The sequence below is a fragment of the Orycteropus afer genome, unplaced genomic scaffold (assembly GCF_000298275.1).
Source record: "Orycteropus afer afer isolate SDZICR_OR568_19922 unplaced genomic scaffold, OryAfe1.0 scaffold00077, whole genome shotgun sequence".
Lineage (NCBI taxonomy): Eukaryota > Metazoa > Chordata > Mammalia > Tubulidentata > Orycteropodidae > Orycteropus > Orycteropus afer.
The window spans coordinates 5,778,513-5,785,076 of record NW_006921664.1 but is presented as its reverse complement, the minus strand read 5'-3'; positions in this window follow the sequence as shown (position 1 = coordinate 5,785,076).

The window sequence follows — 6,564 nt, the reverse complement described above, 5'->3', positions numbered from 1 at the left end:
CCCCATGAAATCTACATTTTCTCTGGAATCATTGATGCTGCTTTGGATGTTTGGTACGATTTCCTCGGAGTTGTCTATGGGCACAAAGCCATTCAGGGCTGTCCTTGGTGTCTTGGGAACAAGAATATCAAAGGGAGATCTCCTACATCCCCTTGCTTCACCTGCAAAGAATGACGGGCCATAAGGCTGGACTTTCCTGGAAAGGACTTTCAGAAGGAGGCATTGTTGCATGACAGGCTTTAACAAATGTCTCGGCTTTTACTCAGTTTGTGAGCTCACTCAAACCTGGCTGGAAGGAATGGTGTGCAGAAGATCTTCAAAAAGTTATCCCTTTCCATTTTCCCTGAAGATAGTGATTTCAGCACCATCACAGGTGAAAAAGAGAAATTCACTTGGGAATGGATATTATTTACATTCATTTCCATTGAATCAGGTGTGTGTGGGAGGCATATTCAAATAATTTCAATATTTAATACAAAAGACTTGAATAAAATATTGTTTTTAAAAGAATTTAAATAAATTCCTGCTAACTTAAAGCATTCATTGGTGTTTATGGTGTAATTAAATAAAGCCAGAGTGATATTTCATCATATATCATCCTTCAAGCACATTCACTTGGGACCCAGAAAAATATTTTTAGGAACTGTCCTGTTCTTTAAAATCTGTGTTTTAGGCATATATTAAATTTGTCTAACTAACTCAGGAAAATATGTGAGTGTGTGTGTGTTTTACCAATTAGAGACAAGTACATTTTAACCAGGATTATGATAAATTTCTTTCTGAGGACCAAAATCAGATAACAAATGAGATAGGAATGTCACAATGCATTTGAGCCACTGGCTGCATTCCAGCTCTTCTTAAGAGTGGATAATGATGACAATGGTAATGTATGTCTCATTTGAGGTTTGTTAAATCAGATCATATGTAGGAAAGTAATGTAATAAATAAAGAATGTGTGAGTGAATGGAAATAAAATCAAGTGAAGATTTAAGACAATTATCTAAGTAATTATTTCCTTAAAAATCTCCTTTTGAGGAAAAACAAATTTGTTAAATCTACATTAATGAGTTTCTCCAAATAAATTTGCTTATGACCCATTTTAAGTGCCCCTTATTAAAAACCCAATCTTGTGAATATAAAAGGTAGCATTGTATTTAATTTTACAATGGAATATGTGGATAAGGAATCAAAGACATAACTTGTTGGCTATGCCCATGTCTATTTTTGAGCTTAATAGAAAAATCTGTGAAAAAGGATCAATGATGCTCATCTTGCTTCCCTACAGGATTGTATTAAGAAATAAAGATTAGTTTCAACTTCTGAAGCACTCTGCAAATTTAAGGAATTGCTGTTACTCATTGTTCTTTGGAATCGCTTTGTCTTAACATTTACAGAAATAGGCACTATACATAACTATGAGATACAATGAAGCTTTCCTGAGTGTCTGAGTTGTTCTCGGCTTGGCTACCTCTCACCATTTCTGCAGCTAAATACTATATACAAGAATAGATGCCAATCCAGAAGGTGAAAGGAAATTGTTAGGCTCCTTTTCCAACTTCATCAAGATTCTTGGCTTTCTTCTTCATACCAGTAGTTTGAATTATTAGGTAGCAGACGTGCTGTCAAAAGACTGGATAATTATCTGTCATTTTCCATGTCTGAAGGCAGCCTTCCACCTCTGCAGCTAGATGGATAATCTGTGCTTGCATTCCATAATTTATTATATTTGGATTTTATGTGGGTGTGCATGATCCCTCAAGGGAGAAACCTCAAGCAACCTGTCTTCTCATCACTACCTCCTCCCTAATTCACACTCCCACACCACACACACACACACACGATTCCCACACATACCACACACACACACACACACACACACATATATATATATACTATACTTAGACAGAGCTCTGTTGCTCAATAAATGACCAAGAAACTGGATATTTGCTTATTAAACTTGTAAATACACATATATGTGTGTATTCTGATTTTCACATTGTTTATTGAGCCAATCAATATTTGGTCATAAGGAGTCAAGTGATAAAACAAAATCTCTAATATTGATGGACTTTTTCCCTAAGCTGCCATTGTTCTTTGCAAAAGATTGCTTCATTCTATAAGAAATATTACAATGGCTTTATAGTTGATGATGTCCTTTAAAGAGCTGACCATTAAATACAAAAGTCAAAATGCTGTCAGTACAGACTTGGTCTATTTCCAATAATTTGAGTTATTTTTCCACCTGTTGAAATGGATCCACAATGATTTTATTTCTGTCTCCAGCCTGGTTCAATCTGGAATGAGCAAGCATGGATTTTTAAGTCAGCTTGTAGAATTAGAAGAAAATAAACACCCTCATTCATTTTGAAATTTTATCGAGACAATAGTAATCATAAAGAACTGTCATGTATTTATGTAGAATAAATAAATAATTTAGTCGCTCAACTGACTTTACTGAACAGTGTACTAACAGCGTACTAAGCTCTAAGAAAGCACATATGAAAGGCAGGGTTCCTGCCCTCTATGCTGTACCATATTTTTCCACAAATAACATGTGCCTTCTATGTTTGTTTACCAGCCACTCCCATACCCTCCAGGAGGTATTTTTATAAACATACTATGCCAATATTTTTTTTTACAACAACATGTATAGACAAGTATACAATCAGCATGATGAATTCTGATACACACCAGAGCACCAGAGGCTCTCTTTTTGAAAGCAAAGGCAAAGGAACTGGGAAAGGGAATCTTGACAAGAGAATCAGACATTTTTCTGCAGACACACAAGAACTGAAGCTCTTACATACAGTTTTTGAAAGCATGGGAAATCTGAGAAGTGGTGAGGTGTTCTACATAGCCTCGTGGAATTTAAAATTCAAGCCTCTGGAGGTAGGAGAGGTCAGATTATATGGACCATGCATGTCTGCAAGAACATGTAGCAACATCTTCTAGGTTAGTGGTTCTTAAAGACTAGTTGCCAGACCAAGCAGCAACAGCATTACACTAGATCTTGTTAGATATGGATACTGTTGGGCCATACCCCAGCCCCGATGAATCAGAAACCCTACGGTTGAGGCCCAGTGATGTGTGTTTTCACAAGTGCTGCAGGTGTTTCAGATGCATCAAAGTTTGAGGACCACTGAATTATGACAGTGGTTCTCAACAGTGGCTACACATTAGAGCTAACTAGGGAAATTTTAAAAATTGCAGATTACCATACTCTCCCTGAACCAATTAATAAATGTGAATTCCTGTAGGTAAGGATGAAAAGGGATCTGCTTCATGGGTATTCAACCTGTGCAGTTGTACTGGGTCTCATGCTTAGAAGGGTTCCATGCTTGCCTTAGTGTTCTGCTGTCACCATTTTGAAATGCCTAATAATTTTTTTAATAAGGCGCCCTACATTTCCATTTTGTACTGGGATCCACAAATTATGTTGCCAATCCTGGGCTGGAGTATCATCAGTGCATGTTAAAAATTCTTAGCAACTGGTTGGAAAAAGTATCAGAAATAGTGTAATTCAACTTCAACATGTCATTTAACAAAATTTCATAGACAAAATGGACAAATGTTGAGTGAACCAAGTTACAAATATATTGATTAATTACTAATTGGTAATAAATTCCAAAATTGTCTGAAACCAACTAATGACAGCCTGAGAGAGTTCTCCTAGGCAAGATATTAGTCTCTCTCTTATTCTCACAGAAATGTTCATTGTGATTTGGATAAAGAAATTATATGAAAGTAATGCTCATTATGTTTACAGATGACACTATTCATTGCTTTCATTGACAGAATCAAAATGCCACCACCATCATCTGGCTCTCATGGTTCACAAGAATATATTGTGTGCATCTTTTCCCAACTTTTGTTCAGTGGCCTCACAAAGTAGTTTGAAAGCAGCCAGGTGGAATATTTTCTTCACAGAAACTGACAAATAAATAAGAGATGGCATTATCAACATTATCAACACACCATTGACTACCACCACCATTTATTGAGTACATTTTTAATACAAATTACAATGTTATGATGTTTCATTTTGCAGAGAAGAAAACTGAGAATAATACAAAGTGAGAAAGTTTCCTAAGTCTACAAGTAAAGAGACCAAATATCAACCTACAGACTATTTCCATACAATGCCTTCTGTCACTGAGGACATAAGAATACCTGGAACTTTCATCAGAATAGAATATAGTCCAAATTTAACAAGATAAACACAAAACACACATGTAAAACTCACGACTTTGGATCTAAAATATATATACATATATATATATATACTTTTAATTGTTCAATAGTGTGATAACCAGTCCTGGTTTGGCTTTAAAACTGGATAATTAATTGTCAGTCTGTTGTGTCCTTGTTGTTGTTGTTATGTGCCATCGAGTCGGCCCTGACTCATAGCAACTCCTCCTTGGGTTTCCAAGGTGATATCACTACAGAAGTAGATTGCCCAACCTTCCTTCTGAGAAGTGGCTGGTGGGTTTGAACTGCCAGACTTCTGCTTAGCAGTCAAGTGCCTTAGGCACTATGCTACCAGAGCTCCTCTCTTGTGTCCTAGGGACCATATAACACCAGCCTCCAACAGTGGCTCCTTTTCTGTTTAATTTCCTCTCCTCATCCTTTTACTCTTAGTCACTTTGTCCTAGTTTTATCCTCCTTGATGTGTGGTAAGGATTGAATTGTGTCTCTTAAAAAGATTTGTTGAAGTCCTAATTCATGTACCTCTGAATGTGATCTTTCTTGGAAGCAGGGTCTTTGAAGATGTTATTAACATGAAGTCATACGAGAGTACAATGGGTCCTAATTGCATCTGATTGTTGTCCTTCAAAATGAGAAGAGAAACAGAGAGACACACAAAGAACAAGTGGGCATGTGGAGATGCATCTACAAGCCAAGGAACACCTGGGACTACTAGAAGCTGAGAAAAACCAGAAAGAATATTCCTGAAACCCTCATCCATTGCTGGTGGGAATAAAAATTGGATAGCTATTGTTGAAAACAGACTGGTGTTTTCTCAGAAAGCTGGAGGTAGAGGTGCCATATGACCCAGCAATTTGACTCCTAGGTATATACCATAGTAGCTGGTAGAAATGACACAAAAAGACATTGCAAATCTCTGTTCAATGTAGCACTCTTCACAATAGCAAAAAGATGGAAACAACTGAAGTGCCCATCAACAGATGAATGGATAGTAAAATGTAGTACATACATATTAAATGTAATACATTTACTTAAATGTAATGCTATTCAGTGATAAAGAAAAATGAGTTCCCAAAACATCTTACAGTGCAGATGAGCCTGGAGGACATTATGTGGAGCTAAATAAATCAGTCACAAAATAAATATTGTACTCACTCTTATGAAATGACATGAATATACATAAACTAACATTATTAGTGGCAACCAGGAATGGGTAGGGCAAAGGCAGGGAGTATTCAAGCTCTACACTGAAAACATTTGTCATTTTTGGTGATGGAAAACAAACAGCCAATGAGGGTGAAATATGCACAGCTTGACCAAGGTAAATGTTGTCACTAAGATATACACTAGAAAAAAAGGATATTTTGGTAATTGCTGCGACATATGTAATTTAATAATAATAACCAGAACATATATGTGCGAGTATATATTCTCAAAGTGTAATATGGTTTACTATAGTAAATCAAAGTGAAGAGTTTTACTGAAGGCAAAACACAGTTTAATTTGTGGGTACACAAGGTCCACAAAGTGAACTATACTTCCCCAAATAAAACTGTGTTCATCTTTAATAAAATTTTTTGCTTTGATTCAACAGAGTGCATAATATTACTCTTTGACTTTAAATGGTGTCATAAGTGGGATATCAAAGGTGTGCTGCTTTCCAGAGCCCTGGAATAATTGAGAGCACAGGCCAGTCAGCAAAGCCTTTTGGCTTGCCACCTTCCTGGACTCCAGGAAGCTGTAATGGGTAAGAAGTCTCTCAAAATTTGGACATAGCTCTGCTTGCATAGTATCCTTTAAGGTTTTATTGTTGGCTTCATTCCCTTTATTTTCACTCTCTGTTTCTCTCTTCAAATAATGTTCATGCATATTCACTGCCATCTACAGGTTGGTGAATAAAACACTTTTAATATCTCCCTTTCACTTTCCTCTACTTAAAGAACAACTTGGAGAAGTCCCACTTGGGGCTCATTGCTCATTTTGCTCTCTTGTGTATACAATAAAGTTTAGACCACGTTGTGATTTTAGCACACATTCAGGTTACATGCACATAAGGATTATATTTGTTGATGTAGTGTACCAGGGGTTTGCATGTGTTGACATAGTTCACTTCCTGGTTTTCTGTACCATATAAGTTACTTAGTAAGATAACGATTGACAATGGACCATTTGCATATGTTTACTAAGGGAAATTTAGTATATGAATTAAACAAATTGAGTTATCTGTGCAATTAATGAGAATCTAGAAACATTAACTCTGTAACACTGTGATTTGATTGTTGGATTAATACTGTCATCTACTGGCATGGGAGCTCTGGTACCATAGTGCCTAAGGCACTTGACTGCTAACCAGAAGGC